The sequence below is a fragment of the Culex pipiens genome, chromosome 3, assembly GCF_016801865.2.
Source record: "Culex pipiens pallens isolate TS chromosome 3, TS_CPP_V2, whole genome shotgun sequence".
Lineage (NCBI taxonomy): Eukaryota > Metazoa > Arthropoda > Insecta > Diptera > Culicidae > Culex > Culex pipiens.
In genome coordinates, this window is record NC_068939.1 from 15012468 (window position 1) to 15021566 (window position 9099).

At 34.0% G+C, this 9099-nt stretch overlaps 1 protein-coding gene across 2 annotated transcripts in view; it reads right to left on the bottom strand.

Annotated features, from left to right (window-relative positions):
• The window catches only part of LOC120424179 (oxysterol-binding protein-related protein 2), a 65668-nt gene extending 57140 nt beyond the window's left edge, over nt 1-8528 (bottom strand). Inside the window, exon 1 of one of the 2 annotated variants that reach the window (XM_039588235.2) lies at nt 8185-8528. The gene's annotated coding sequence lies outside the window, so the exon portion shown is untranslated. The remainder of the gene's footprint in view (nt 1-8184) is intronic. The other variant, XM_039588234.2, reaches the window with a different exon arrangement.
• Nucleotides 8529-9099: the final 571 nt, after the last annotated feature.

The window sequence follows — 9099 nt, forward strand, 5'->3', positions numbered from 1 at the left end:
TCATAGCATGCTAAGGAAAATTTGATGCTTTTCTGGTGAAAACCGTTGGTTCCGAAAACCCCGGATGTATTGCCGTTGAGCTCGATGGGGGTTGAACGAATCGACCTGGTCTCTTAGGGAAAGTTGTTCTCCAGACGATTCCGCTCATTTCTGGCCATCCTAGAAGTTTCTACATGTTTTCCCCAGGCCTGTAGGAGCGAATGAACGAAAATTCAAAATTTCCCATAGTAAATCCCATGTAAACTTGAACCCGCTTGAGACAAGCCAGTTTTCAACCAAATGAGCTGAAATTTGGCGTGAGAGTCCCTATGGGTATGCCCTTCAAGGGGAACCACACCAGAACTTGATCTGAGAACTTTTCAAAATCCGTACCCACCCTAATGGCCTTATATGTGGATCAATCTTAAAGAAATATTTTTCATTACCAATTTGTAAAGAAATTTTTCACCTTTAAAGCGCTTTTTTGGGTTTGTAAATCCGTTTTGATTGTTGAAAGATATTCCACTTTAAAGACTGAACCTCTGGGACTATTTTTGTCACTCAAAAATCTGCCAAAAAATGGTTGTCTTTAAAGAGGAATATCTTTTAATAATCAAAACGGATTCACAAACCCTAGAAAGCGTTTTAAAGGTGAGAGATTTCGTCACATAAAATATATTTTTAAAGATCGATCCACCTATAAGGCCAGATCAATTCAAAATCCGTACCAAAAATCAAAAGCCTAAAAAATTTTGAAAATCGTTATTTTCACCGATAAAATATTTTCATATTTATAGATTCTGATTCAGGCCAGTAAACCCCAACTTTCTCCGATGGGGTATCTCGGTTTATAATATTTTGCTCCAGCCACGTTGTGATTAATTTTACTGTTTAAAGTTTTTTTTTTTGTTTTATTTTACAAATTTTCATTTAAAATTGTTTTTTTTTCTTTACCTATTCCACTTTTTATTTTAACTTTTTAAAGAGAAAACTATAAAAAACTGAATTTCATGATTATTTAAATATAAGTCATGGCCTGTAACTATTTTAGCACAAAAGAATGGATTAAAAAATGTTCAAAAAATGAAATAGTAGAGAATTTTCTCAACTATTGCTTTTTTTAGAGATGAAAAAGGATGGACTTATTTCATTTAAGAAACAAGTTTAAAAAAATAACAATATAATATTACTTGAAAATGATGCATTTTATCAAAATATCAAGTGTACTTTTTGAAAGAAATTTTTTTTTCTGAAATCTATGAGTCAAGTAAAACATAAACATTGATTGAATAATAAAAAAATCTATGCAATAAGCATTAAATTAAAAAAAATAGTAAAATATCTCCAAATTTATTAGCTTTTTCAGTAGATAAAAATCCTTAATATTTATTTTATTGTCATGTTTCAATTTCATTTGTTATAGCAATTAAAACTGATATTTTATTAAAAACATTTTTTTGAATATAATGCTGATTGCATAGACTTTTTGATTTTTCAATCAATGTCAACAATCATTTTATTGAGAATTGTCAAATAAAACATCTAATCAAAAAGTCTTTGCAAATAAATTTAGTTTAAACAAAACATTGGCATTTTTAAAGGAGGTATCAGACTATGGCAAACAAAAAAACTCGCACGCTTTGTTTGTATGCAGAATCGTCAGCTTGAAAAAGTGCGAGTTTGTTTGTTTGTTTAGCATAGTCTAATACCTCCTTCAGTAGAACCAATTTCTTTTTTAATTTGCTTCAAAATCGGCTGAAATTTTTTGTATCATATAAAAAATATCCTGAAATTTGGAAAGTAAAATTTCAAGTAACTATACAGCGATTCCACTTGAAAAGAGCCTAAAGCTAAAAAAAGTTCCCCGATCGGGGTCAAAATTGTTCCAGGGGTTTCTTGGCCAAAATAATTTGACCCGTAATTTTTTGTTTGACCATTAGGGTGACGTACATCGTGGGGGGGGTGATCCCAAAAATGGCAATTTTTGTCATTTTTATCATAAGACATATTTTTCAAAAATTCATAACTCCACGCCATTTTATCCGATTTTTGCAAATGAAAGGTGATAAGTTGGTCTTTCTAGGAAAAATATTTTAAAGACCGAAAAATCAAGCCTAACATTTGAAAAGGTCGAATGAAACTTTAAATTGCCGTTTTGACGGTGTCTGGATCAAAGAGCCTATGTCTGACAATATTTTTATCGAATTCCTAGGACAACTTTCCGTAACATACTCAAAAATGGGAGGAGTTCATTAACAGTATTCCGAGATACGATTTTTTGAAAATAAAGACTGGGATTTTCGAATCGAGGAAATGACGAAAACGGGAAAAAATCTACTTTTTTACTAGACTGCGAACTTTAAAATTTCAGCGATGACCTATACATGTTTGGGTACCAAATTTTTCGTAATTAAAAGACGAAAAAAATGTAAAGTAAAACAAGCAGAATTTCATCGTTTTATAGTTCACTTTACAGCAAACATAATAGAAAACGTGAAACTCGAAAGCATTTTAGGTAAAACAAGAGTTCTTGCACATTGAATTCGAAGTTTGAGCTTGTATGATATATTCTTCGACTTTTTGGCAGTAGGAGGACAAAAAAACTTGAAGGATGATTTTTTAATTATATCAAAATCAATAATTTCGGTAATTCGGTAATTTCGGAATATATCAAAATCATTATATCAAAATCAATAATTTAGTGACAAATTTGTTTGGAACAGTTCAAACTAATGGATGACAATTTTATCTATTCAAGAGATATTTGACCAAAATTTACCCATTTTATAAGATAATATTTTGGAAACAAAAACAACATTTGAGTTGCTATCAACTTAAAACGAATTTTTGGTTTAATACATGTCTGTTCTAAAAGATAAATTAAGTTTCATTTCTTTATATTGATATACAAAAAAAATCATTGAAAATAAAGTTTTTATCAGTTTGATAGTGTTGTATAATTTTATGTCAACAACAGAAAAATAATCGATAGTTGTGTAAAAACTCATATAACTGCCGTGAACATACCGGAAAAGTTTGTCGAGTGAAAATCTTCAATTTCTTGTTTCCTGAAACCAAAAATCAATAATGAACGTAATAACAAAACCTCCCACAGTAAAAACAAAGAACCCTGAACATTCAAAGGTTAATTACTTGCTCCATTCTGCGAGGCGAAACCATCAGACACACACGCACACAAAAACGGAGGCCTGTCCAAGTTCGAGAATTTATGATGATGTGATGTTTGTGTCCAGTTCAGTCCCCCACACTGTTCCTGACCACACTACTTGCTGACCAGACCGGGTCGTGGTGGGTGTATAATTAGTGACATTCATCCCTGCCCCTCCATTAGAGCGGCCCATGGAGACGAGATGGGAGGAACGAGGGGGTGGCTTAACAGGGTGGTTCTGCGGTTCGCCATTTATCTTGCATGTTGCATCCGATGGTTATCTCTCGGAGGTTCTAATTATAGCACAACATTGAACACATTCAGGCAGTGTTCTGACGGTGTTTAAATATATGATGAACATGAACAACAGAGAACACAATCGAGTGAGATTGTACGAAAGTCCTGGAACTGGGAGGAACCGAATAGTTTTCACGATATATGTGTATGGAATTGGTCGTATGATGTAATTATGTTGTCATAGAAACGCAGCAGCCCTCGCGCACTGTGAAGAGTGTTATCCCTCTATCTGTTGCAAAATTTTCCCAAATGGCGATGACAATACGGTGGCAGGCAGTTGTCGATTCCAATATCCGGTTACATCTTCAAACACAATCACTTAATCTTTTGCTTTCACACAACAACGACGTGAGTTAACTCGATATCGGCCAATAAATCTCCATTACACACTTTCCTTACAAAGCTCGCTCACTCACACAATGATTCGTACACTAAAAGCGCAGTAAAAAGGGATAAAACTTTCAAGGCGTTGCACGTTCTGCGTAATCCTTCCATCCATGCCATCGACATAATCCTTGACGAGGCACTTTGCGACAGAGTGCAACTAAGTGTGCACAAATTGCAACGGAATCGATTTTTGTCACCGAACCATTCATTCATAAAAATCGTTAGGTAACACACAGGCTTTTCACTCGTGCACACACACCCAAACACACACACACAAGTTAGGGGGAATTGATTTGCACATCAGGATAGAAGTTTGGACAACTGAGCACAAGAAACAAACGACGCGCGAGCTCGTTCAGTTCAGCATCCAAACACTTTCACCGCTGAATCTCGACTCTCGAGCGGAGATGCCAACGCAAAACGATCACGCTGGAAAAGCCGAAAGGACTCTTCGGGGAAAAAAGCTGAGAGGAAACTCACGCTCTGGAAAATTGTTGCTCCAAAGGACTCACGCGAAGGTGGAACTCAAAAAGGACGAAGTTGTGCGAGTATTGTGGATTGCAAGAAAAATGAGTCAATTGAAAATTGCAAATTGAAGATTTTTCAATAATCTGAAAATCAAGGTTGTTAATCGATACAATTATCGTCGATAATATTAGGCCGATGCAAATACTTTTCAAAGTTTTTGTCCCTCGGCCCTGGCCTGGGGGGCAAAAAAAAATTGAAATAACAAGCTATAGTCTCAACATTTGAATGCAAAAAGTGTTTAAAATGCATTTTACACCTGTTCAGTATTTTTGCAATCCTTAAAGCATTATCGTCTGACGATAACGATAATCTATCGTTATCATTATTTCGATAATTCTAACGGCGATAATCTTTCAAAAATCGATTAATTCAACCATATCATGTTAAATTTTCAATGCTTTCCCTGAGAATAAATTATTTGAAAATGTAGTAAGTTTCAAAGTATAAATATGTACTCAAAATTGTTCACAAAATACCGTATTATTTCGAAAGTACTCAAATTTTCATAATTTGCAGTATGGGTATAAAACGAAGCGAATTTGTAAAATACAAAAAAAATCAAAAATATCGCATTTTTCGAAAGTACTCAAATTTCGATAGTTTGCAATATGGGTTATTTTATTAGAGTTTTTGTTTAGAAAATACTAAAATTTTCACAATTTACCGTATTTTTTCGAAAATAATCAACTTTTTAAAATTTGCAATGTGGGTATCAAACGAATTGAAATTTCGTATGCTTTGTCAATTTATCAGAGGTTTTTTTTTTGAAAATACTAAAATTTTTATCGAAAATTATCGTATTATTTCGAAAATACTCAAATTTTTTAAATATTCAATATGGGTATCAAACGAAGCAAAATTTTGTATTATATACAGTCCAGACTCGATTATCCGAAGGCCTTAGCAAAATTTCACTTTGGATAATCGAATCACCAAAAAAAATGTTTTTTCCTTGTCCTGTTTTTGATTGTTGAGATTAAGTATGACCCCTAAACTGCTCTAAAGTGATTTAGAATTTTTAAATCCAAGATGGCGGCCAAAATGGCCGTGATGAAATACTGAAAAAATGCATTTTTCAATTTAATCGGCAATCAACCTGTCAAATTTGACGAAAATAGAGGAGAAAAGCAACTTGCGACAAAATTTTGAGGCTAGGAATTTTGACAGGTATGATTTTCATAAAGTATTCGCCTCCTTTTCTCTCCCACAGAAAACTGAGGACAATGTAGCTGTCAAACTAGGCCAAACTGTTAAAGTCACTCACAAAATGAACTTTGAGTGATTTGAGTTCATTCCTGACGTCACGATTTTCTCCTCTATAGGGTCACAGAACTCAATTTTGATATTTAAAGCAAGAAAATGAAAAAAAAACGAAAAAAAATGTTTTTTGTTCATGATTGGATTATTCGAAGTCCCATACAAACCTTCGGATAATCGAAACTTCGGATAATGGAGGCTTCGGATAATCGAGTTTGGACTGTATTGCATATTTTGAATATTTCGGTTTTTTTTTAAATACGGTATTCAGTGAATTTTTTTATATTTTACAAAAAAAGTTTAAATAATTTGATAAAGCATACAAAATTTCGATTCGTAGGATATCCATATTGCAAATGAAGAAAATTTGAGTATTTTCGAAAAATACGGTATTTTGTGAACAATTTTGAGTACACATTTAAACTTTGAAACTAGCTACAATTTTAAAAAATATATTCTTAGTAAAAGCATTGAAAATTTAACATGATACGGTTGAATTAATCGATTTTAGAAAGATTTTAAATTTTTTTTATCGTACATTATCGGCGATAAGATTATCGTCGATAGAATAAACGATAACGATAAAACTATCATTATCGAAATCGAGCCTAGATATTTTTTTCGTTAACAACCTTGCTAAAAATATTGCAAATTTTATTCAAAATCGAATCGTGTGAAAAACTTGGCAAATTAAAAAACCATTGTTGAAAATTTTATTTAAATATTTTCCCCAACACATTCAGGACAAACTATTGAATGGTTGAATTTCGATGTGATTTTACTTAGATTTGTGGGGGAATTTTTGAACCACGGATTGTAAAATGATGAGAAAATCGATGATTTTTTTAGGTTCATTGATAGTTTGCTCTCTATTCAACATTTTAAAAAGTAAGGGAATATTAAATTTGATTTTTTTTATATTTCTACACCCAAAGGAAAAATATATCTCAAAATCTGCAACAGTGGATTTGCTGCAGAAAATGTCACATTTTATAACATTTTTTGCAGCAAGGCCGTAGATCATTTTTGCCCGCGTGTAAACATTTCAGTTCTCACCAACACATATAATGCTGGCCCGTCCCAGAGCAACACTCCAAAGAGAAGAATATGTTGGTGCTCTTTCACTCACATTTCATCAAGCGTCCATGGCGCGGTGGTAGCGTGTCGGATCAATAACCAAGAAGTTGGTGGTTCAATCTTCGTTCTGCTAAGTGTTTTTTTTTGTGAAATACAACCAAAAAGCAGTCGGTAATGTCGATAATTGTCGGTAACGGGCAAAAATGTCATACCCCTATATCGCAAAAAATGCATGAGGACAGTTTTCATGCAGATTCTGATATACTTTCATGCCGCCATGCATCACAATCATGCGACCGCCGTTTGGGTGTAGAGTAAAATTTCAAAACAACCTTTTGAAAACTTTATCTAGAGTTCAGAAGCATTTAAAAAAACCCTTTTGAAATGTTAGCCTTGACTTTAAAATTTACATTACATTTTTCAAAATTGAAAATCTAACCACTAGATTCTTAGATATCGGCATTTGAAAATTAAGTGCAATTTGAGTAGTTTGATATAGTAGATTTTCAGCATAAAATATAATCTTTGCCAATTATTTTGATTTTTTTTTAATTACACTTAAACATGTTCGCAACGGTTTGATAATTGAACATTTTCTTCAGTCGCCTGAAGACTATTCGCATAGACCTTCGCTAAATAAATAATAATTTAAGTAAAAAAAGGGAAAATGCTGTTTTTTTACCGGAATATTGTACAACCTGCTTGGAATAGACCAGTAATATTCATATAAGGCCATTTTTCTAAAAGGACAAACATCCTAGGCACTGGTTTTAAAATCTTCTGAAAAAATGGACTCCATTTTAGTACGGAACTAAAAACGACCAAAATGCAAATGGGCCATTTATGCAAACATAGACAGTTTATACGTCCGAAATTATTGATGGGAATACATTTTAGAATACACAATCCTGTATTTCTTTTTTATAATAAAAAAATAACACCCACCCTGACTTATTCATTCGCGGAAACCTTGGCAACCGTCAACTCCGTCAACGCAGGCGTTAACAAGCGTGAATGTAAACAATGGAGCACTCAAACACAAATGCAACACTCGCACTCACACTCATTCACTGCCACCCAACATGGGTTCAATCACTCAAGACCGACTGCCACCATCCCAACCACCCACCCATTCAGTAAGCATAAAGCGTAGAGGCTCAACAGCCTGTTCTAGCTGGGTTAATTCGTGAGTTCTGCAAAATGAGAGCGGATGTGATGGAGATGAACTCCTCGAGGATGAGTGTGTTGTGAGTGGTGTGAGTGAGTGACGGATATGCTGTGGTGTAGTGGCGGATGACGACAACGGCGACGATTATGTGAAGTAGTGAGGTGATATGCTCTGCGACAGAAGAAAACGAAGAAAAACTGTGGAAAAACTTGGACGATGCGACTGCGGAAAGGCCATGAAAATGTTTCAAACTTGACACACTATTGATTTTTCACTGCCAATGCACTCTTTCAAACATGTATTATGCTTTTCTTCTAATCACCTTGTTGGAAATCATTTTGAGCGTTTTTCTCGAAAATTCTCAAAACTCACAAACTTATTAGCATAAATTTGGCAATCACTTCAAATGCACTGTTTTATCGTTTGGCTTCCTCTCAACTCGTCCATAACTATCAATGCGAATCAAATATCCCACCAATTCACACTACGATTTGCACTAGAAAAAATCACGAGATCAAAAATAGTCCACCCACAACACAGGAAAATCCTCTCTCTTTTCTAGTTCAAGGATCAAGTTCAAGCCTCGGAGAAAACCACAAACCAACACCTCGAGCTGCAAAAACGCGACTGCCTACTGCGATGGAGTGAAGAGGGAAAACCGATTTGCCCATTTTCACAGAACAGGAACGGTGGCCAACCACCCACCCACGCATACACTCTTCAAAGGGAAATGCCTCACAGCGATACCACTCACACACACGTTTGCTGTATTATAGGTTAAATTGTTTGCCATTACCCACTCATGGGGAAGAGGACCCAAAAGCAGGAGGAGCGATTTTGAGGCTAACAAAATGAAGTTTATTAATATGGGCATAAATAAATCATAAAAATCTATTAATGACATAAGTTGTAGGTATACCTTTTTTGTTTTTTTGGAAAAGGTTCAACAAACTACATTTTCAATTTTACCTTTTTGAGTTGTTTTTAGAACCGCCTTGAGTCAGGGGTATTCAAAAACACTAAAAACGCAAAAAAAATTTTTTTGTTTATTAAATAAAACCTTTAAAGACAACGGGTGACAACCTAATTCTGAGGAACTACTTTTCTTAAGTGATTGTGTCTCCTCACGTCCTTTCAAATATTCTCAAAAAATCAAGAAGCAAAAGAAAATTATATCAAATAATTTTTTTTTTCTTTAAAAAAGGAAAAGAAAAATTAATGGTAAATTGAGTTAAAT